The sequence below is a fragment of the Rhopalosiphum padi genome, chromosome 4 (genome assembly GCF_020882245.1).
Source record: "Rhopalosiphum padi isolate XX-2018 chromosome 4, ASM2088224v1, whole genome shotgun sequence".
Classification (NCBI taxonomy): Eukaryota; Metazoa; Arthropoda; class Insecta; order Hemiptera; family Aphididae; genus Rhopalosiphum; species Rhopalosiphum padi.
Window position 1 is genome coordinate 55,201,869 of NC_083600.1, and position 7,900 is coordinate 55,209,768.

The 7,900-nt window shown below is 24.4% G+C and overlaps 1 long non-coding RNA gene across 1 annotated transcript; it reads right to left on the reverse strand.

Annotated features, from left to right (window-relative positions):
- Positions 1-3,786: 3,786 nt before the first annotated feature.
- LOC132930267 (uncharacterized) lies at positions 3,787-7,635 on the reverse strand. Its single transcript, XR_009662205.1, has 2 exons — positions 7,358-7,635; positions 3,787-4,229 (listed from the first exon to the last, which is right to left on the reverse strand). It is a non-coding gene; the product is annotated as an uncharacterized LOC132930267 (long non-coding RNA).
- Between the last annotated feature and the right edge of the window lie 265 nt (positions 7,636-7,900).

Below are 7,900 nucleotides of genomic sequence, written 5' to 3' on the forward strand. Positions count from 1 at the left end.
AAAAATTAAATAATTATAATGATAACAATTATTGTTTTATTTTGACTGATGGAAATTACGTAAAAAAATATTTTCAAACACATTAATAGATTTTTAAATAATGAGCGTTTAACTATAATAGAATTAACCTGATTATTAAATATCTTATATAATATTTTATTGATTTTTTTTTAAATTATTAGCTTTGATTTTCGTCAATTTTTATAAAATTATGTAGAATAATAATAATTAGGGATCAAAGAAGGAAAATATCGGAAAAAACAGTTTTTTCCCCAGACCTTAGTTAGGTTAGGTTAGGTAATTTATAATTAATATTTGTAAGTTGTAAATAAATATAGATAGTACATGATTGACAATATTTTAGTAAAATCTGAAAATACATGACAACAAAATATCATATACGGAAGACGATAAAAGACGATAATATTAATTAATTAATAATATAATTATTATTACAAATTATAATTATTTATAAATAAAATATAGAGCACAAGATTCATTCACTATGCAGACATTGAATAATATAGTAATGATAATTGATAATCTATATTAATAATTTATGTGTTATGATTATCGTTTATCACTATTTATTGGTAATTGGAAATTTTAAATGAAACCAATTTTTCCCAATTTTTTTTCAGAAATGTTGATCCCTAATAATAACTAACGTAAACTATAATGAAACACATACATTTCAGTCCTCCTTTTCCCACACAAGTTAGAAAATCATACTTTCTTATGGTCATTATATTGAATACAGTATAGTATATAGTCACTATACTGTAGGTACATCAGGTAAAATATACGAAAACGTATAAATGCCTGCTATTTACTATTCAGATGACCATTTTTAGAAACAATGACCTAACACAACAATTACCAAGGTACAGGGCTGTACCCGCAAAAAATTTTCTGGTGGGGGGATAATGAAAATTTTAGTAAATGGTGTATAAAATAATGATGAAATAATTTTCAAGTTTGAGTAATGCGAAAAACAAATTTTTTTTTGGTAGTCTGGGAGGGTTGAACCCCTAGTGTACGGTCTTGGCAAGATATATTCGTTTATTATTACTATGCATAGTTACATAGCTACTAATATTATAATAATATAACGTCTATGTATTTTCATTGGAGTTTTTGGATTTTTGTAAAAGTTGTATACAAACATACAATAAAATAATAATATAATAAGTAAGTTTTATTACTCACTGACCACTATTATTAAATGGGTAACCAGTACACCAACAAGTAATAAGGTTCCGTACAGCTATATGTATACAGCGTGAATCATTTAAACGTGCACGGTTAAACACAAGTGGATAATGTTAAGCCGCTCATTTAAATCAGTGTATCCGTACATAGTGACTCCGAACACTCGATCCGGTGCAGTAGCCGATGATGACGACTACGTATACAATATAATAGGTATACAAGCTTGTTTGTACGACAGCGCACCGACTTATAAGCAAATTAATATGCAAATTTGGGCCGTCCCCGAGACTTCAATTTTGTTGTTTTCGGTTGTTATCCTTTTTTTTCTTCATTTTCTACTATTATTATTATTTTAATCCGTGTAGTTATTTCGTTTAACGTGTTCCAGGTAATTATTTTAAATTGATATTTTACGATTATGTCTTATAGATGCGTTGGTCTAGCAGTGGTCGACCGCGGCTAAACATGTTATTAAAATATATATTCCCTCCGGAGCTTATTAATTTTCTCCGTCTCTTTACCTTACGCTGTCTCTCTCTCTCGTTGTAATTCTCCGTCAAGCGACTCGTGTGCAAGTTACTGTGTGTGTGTGTGTGTGTGTGTGTATTATGAATGTCTGTAGGTATTTTTTTTATTGCATAATTGTAATAAAAACTTGTATAATATATACCTTAACAGATATTTAAATTAATAGATTGCACTTGTACGCGCCGAAATCTATCGTCCAAAGCCAATATCATTAGCAGACACTCCCAATCGTATATTATTATTATCAAGTTTCATTTATTGTTTGCCCATTATAATTTTAATCTTTATAGGCTGATAAATGAGACATCGCTACAGGGCCCCCAAATTATTTTATGTTTCGTTTGTTACATTATTATTTTTTATCATTGTGTTCAAACGACTTCTATAAGGTTATAGCTAACAGATGAATTAGTTTACAGAATTAATATTTCATTATATTTCATTATTTAATAATAGAATAATATCAAATTATAGATGCCTATTAACCTACGAAAGACATATTGTATTTATGTTTATAATTTAAAGTTTAAGTAATCGCGTTAAATTTTGTTCTATCTAAAAAAACGTTTCATTGTCCGATGTCCTATATCAGGGATGGGCAACTGAAAGTTATTAGAGGGCCAATTTTTAGAAAATTAAAATTTAGTGGGCCAGAGTATAGAGAGCAAAAAAAAAAGGTTATTCAAAATATGCATTTTAATTTAGCATATAGTATAGACGATTGACTTTGAAATTGTATGATTGTAATTTGAAAATGTAGCGCGGGCCAGATAAAAAAGGTTCGTGGGCCGCCAGTTGTCCACCTCTGTCCTATATTATTATATAAATAAACATACAGGTAATGTCTATTAATTTATTTTCATGTATTGAGTCCGGTGGTACACGTTATGGATGCTGGTTGAGAGATTTCAATTTTATATTGTTATTAATATCAGTATATCCTATATGAATCGAGAATGAACGTTTATGGTATACTATAGAAATAGAACACATAATAAGTAAGTGATTACTAATAGATTTAAAGTATAAACTAAACAGTTTAAAGTTTAAGCTTTTTTAAGTAAATTTAGATTAAATTTGTCTAGATTATATTCAAAATTAGTAACGTAAGAATCTAATATAAAATGCAATTATTTATCTTATTTTAAAACAATTTCAATTTATAGATATTATTGTTTAATTTTGAAATGTATTTGATTATGATGGGTATAATATGTGTTGTGTTTACCTGTAATTTACCTAACATAGGTATAACACTATTTAAAAATGTTAATAAACAGTTTATTAATTAATGTCGATTGTATCATATAGTTATAACTACAATATTAATGATAATAATGAAATCGTAGATGAATAATTATTTTTTCAAAATTTAATTAAACAATTTATATAATCTTTATTGTGCAAGTTAATAAATATATGCATAATAAATCGTATTAATTAATAGATAACCCTATATCACTATTATATACATGATATAGCTAACCTCAAAGACGAAAAAAATATATTAAAATTTTTTTTAACTATTTTTTTCATTTTAAAATCAATTAATTCAAATTATTAACCTGGTTTTAATAGACAAATTAGTTTCCTTGACGTGACCTTCGATATAATCTCCTTAGTTCCTTTACAATATATTTAAAATATTTATGAATTTTATATTTAATATTAATTTAATCAATTAGTAGTTATCGCACGCATAGTAAAATTAGTAATTACATATTTGATGCAAACGATAAATAATACAATTTAACTGAATTTTTAATTTCTTTTTCCTTCTCTAAACTCACCTGAATATTAAATTAGCAATGTTTATACATTTTAAAGTGAAAGTTACACCATATTTCGTTAAATTTAATTATTTTTTGATTAAAATCTTTCGCATTCCAAGGCTAAATTTTTAAACACAAACTATGAATATAAAAATAATAACTATATTTTTTAACAAAATATATATAATATGTTACTGTGTAAATATTAAAATGATTGGTATAATTAAATTAATAATACAACACAATTATAAACTAAAAAATAAAAAATAATAAATCTAGAAAACATCAATAATGTTTTTGTATCGTTTATTAGATAATATAATACAATTTCCTTTACAGATTCTTTATGTATTATGATAATGGAAGATGGTCAGAACATGCCCCAACTCATCATTTGCTCATGATTTTCTTTCTATACTTGGTTGGTTTGTTTATCTTTTTCAAGGTTGACTGGAGTCTAACAGGCCAGACAAGAGTCCGTTTGTACTAGATGTTGAGTTCACTTTTAGCTTAAATGAAATTTAAGCAGTGGACGATTATGCTGTGCTTGATAAAGTTGTTTGTATACGTGTTAGTATAGTTAGGCATTAGGAAGTTCCGTCTTTTGTTGAATGGAGTATTTTATTTCTGTAATTATACTACATAAGAAGTGTGGCTGTTTTGTCAAACACTCTAATTCTTTTAGGTTGCAATTCAATTTTCTTCAACGTTATTTTTCTAAAACAGATGAGAAATTAAAAACATTTTAATACTGCTTAAAATAACCATACATCATTTTCTATAGTATAAATTATATTTCGAACTCCACTTTGAATAAAAAACATGTTTTCTGAATAATGAGTAGGGTAAATTAATATACACTTAAATATTGAAAACTATACAAACCATTTAGTAGTATACCAAAGTATACCAAAAGTTTTTTAAAAGGTTTACCAAACGTCATTGCCAATCGGATACTGTAAATTATTTCGATTTTTTAAAATATAACATAATATACCTACAAATTTAAGAACTAGTTATAATCGATATACTATTAATACAATAGTCAATAGTTAATTTAATTTAGTTGAACTTTTCTACTAATTAAAAGTATTACTTTCGTTCATAGTTTAATTTTTCAGTCTGAATTGAATTGTAAGTATTAATTTAAATAATGGTATTCTTACTAAAATTTAAATAAATAATAAATAGTTAACATACTATTATACTAGTATAATATTATTCTGACAAAAATATTTGTACTTTTAATACATAAATAAGTTGTAGTATACTAGTATATATTATACCTTATAAGTTAAATTAATACAACCATTTAGAAATATGTTATCAATATCAATATTAAAATAATCAAGCAAGCTAGAACTTTTCAGAGTTCAATGAATTTCATATTTAAAGGTAGCTCATAAATAACAAATTAAAAATCATTGGTTTTTTAACTGTATGAATTTAAGTTGTTTTTTTGAAAAATTAGTTTTTCCTTTTCAATACTCATTTTAAAATGGGTATGTTCGAGGGAATGTACTATATATAGGTTAGCAGAAAATTCAAATAATTATAAACATTCATCAATAATTTTGCACATATTGTGTATGAATTATTTAATTAAACCCAAGACACACACAAGTAGATATTTCTTTGAATACATTTAAATTATTTATTATATTTTAATGAAATAACCGATTTTTTTTTTTTTGTTAAGTGTTTAATATACGTATTAATAGAAAATTAATAAACATGAAAAAGTATAATTTTTGTAAAATAATGCATGAATATAGGAATACATAATTTATTCTATATAATAAAAACGTTCACTAAGGTCTATTATAGTTTATAAATAATATTTACAAAAATAATAGCTTTAGATAGGTACCTCGTTAGTCGTTACAGCCATATGATTTTCAGAAATTATATCTTATATATCTTCGATAGGTTCTTAAGTTTTTTTAATTCATATTATTGTTTTAGTTATACACATTTCACTATTGTGTTGTACTGTTGTAGTGTTGTATGATTATCTTGTTCAGAAAAAAATCTAATTATATAAGAATAGAATCTTGTATGCAATTTTCAGTATATCCGGGTTCGTGTTTACCTTACTACAATAGACACTAATTAGTTAAATTTAATAATATAATAACGAATATATATATATATATATATTTAATATTATTTATAATTATAATCTTTATTGCATAAGATATTATTGTAAATTAAAATATATCTATCATATGGCTCAAAATATCCAAACCAGAGAAATTTAACCTATTTTATTACAAAGTTCATAAAATATATTTTGATTTGAGTTGAATTATAATATTAACGTTTAAATAATTTACAATATAATAATATTATCAAAAACACAAAAAAGTTGTATAGAAACATATCTTATAAACTTTAACTATAATAACTCATTAATTTATTAATCAATTACGTATTTATAAAGAGCAATGTTGTGTGTGAATAAATTAACGAGGAATCTATAACTTACTGTATACAAATAATAACATCGCAGCATTTAATTCAAACATATTTTAAAGATTCTATTAAAACTTTACTTTAGAAAAGTAATAAACACTTCTTGTATAATATTATGTTTCTGCAAGTCATTATAAAATTTTGAATACACGCCTCATCTTTATGATATTAATTACTATTCATATTGAATATAATAATATACCCATAAAATATAATATTATGACTTATAAGATTATAAGAAATATGTTCAAGTATATAAGAAAGTACAAAATACACAAATATAATACATATGTAAGTAGGTATAACATAGGATATTAAATATTTTATGTCTAAAGAATTTATTTTAAACTAGTCTTATTCCCTGCCCCGATATATTAAGAGGACGTCAGTACACTATTTGTGTTCTCTCTCTAATAAAGCGAGTTATGAGTTTTTTAAATTTTAAATTATTTATAGGTACACCTTAGAAAACTCATAATTCGCTTTAATTTTAAAATATAATAAAACGCTTATGAGATATCCTAGATAATGTTCTTAACTGTTAAGATGATTTCACTCTAATTTGATAAATTAATATGGTATTATAGTCATATTATTGTAAACTTAAAATTTGCTATGTTGCGCGTGGATTAGAGGGAAATAACAAATACTATGATGACATCCTTGATCCTCAATAGTTGTTTAAAACATTTAAACTTTTATTCTCGAATAAACAGGCAACAGTAATAGTATACAGTACGAGTATATTATTGTGTTACGTACAATTAAATTAAGAATTATACACATTTATATTTTTGATTAAATTATTTATTTCTATTTATTTAGGTATATTTTAAAATTTAAAATTTTAGAAAATAATTAAAATAAGTAAATAATCTAAATTATTGATTTGTATTATATTATATAAAATACCTTTATTATTATTTATTAAAATATACAACTTTTTTTTCTTCCAAAATTGGTATGTGCATTTATTTAGTCTTATATAGAAATACTCGTATATTTACTGTAAAGCCAATATCAAATTTTAAAATTATAACAGTATTAGGTATAATATTTTATATATTTTAGACGTTCGCTGACTTTAAATACCTAGATGATAAAACGCTAAACGGAAGGTAATAAGAATATTTAAAGATGTCAATATCTTTGAAACATAGAATAAATTGTATGTAAATATTTTTAAACTAAACTAAACGTTAATTATAATTTAATTCATTTTTTATATAATAAAAAACTTCTCTTCGCCTCTTTCGAACAGTTTTCTAAAATCGAATACAAATATTTTTGTATAAATACTAGCAATATCCTAATATATAAAAATATAATACCTAATAATAATACTCTGTGACAAAATATGATGACCTTACCTGGTACTTAACCTGAAGAATCAACAATCGTAAATACCTGCTGTATAAAAAAAATATAATATTTTAAATGGTCTGTAAATATTTACGAAAATATTTAGGTATCACATAACTATTAACATGTTATAGTATTGATTTTATAATAATAATTTACTATTGTTGTACATTTAATATGGTTATAGAAGTCGCGTGTCAGGTATATTAATTATACACACATTATATAAAATAATTAAATGGTTAGATATATTGCGCCGAATGAGAGGTAATATTGGTGTATTGGGTACGTAATCAGCGGTATCAGCGGCGTTAAAGAGTAGATATGTTATTAAATAAACCAAACTAGATATAATGTATTATGTTTATAATAAAAAAAATAATAATAATATAAAGACTACAGTGCGGGCGGGACTGCGGCGGCGTGGCGATGGCGTGTCGAGTATTATATACTTACATATTATTATTATAGCTGTATGGTAAAACGTATATATGAGGCCGCTAGCTGTGAGAAACGATTAGTTCGTGTCCTGATCGGTGTTTATCTTTTGG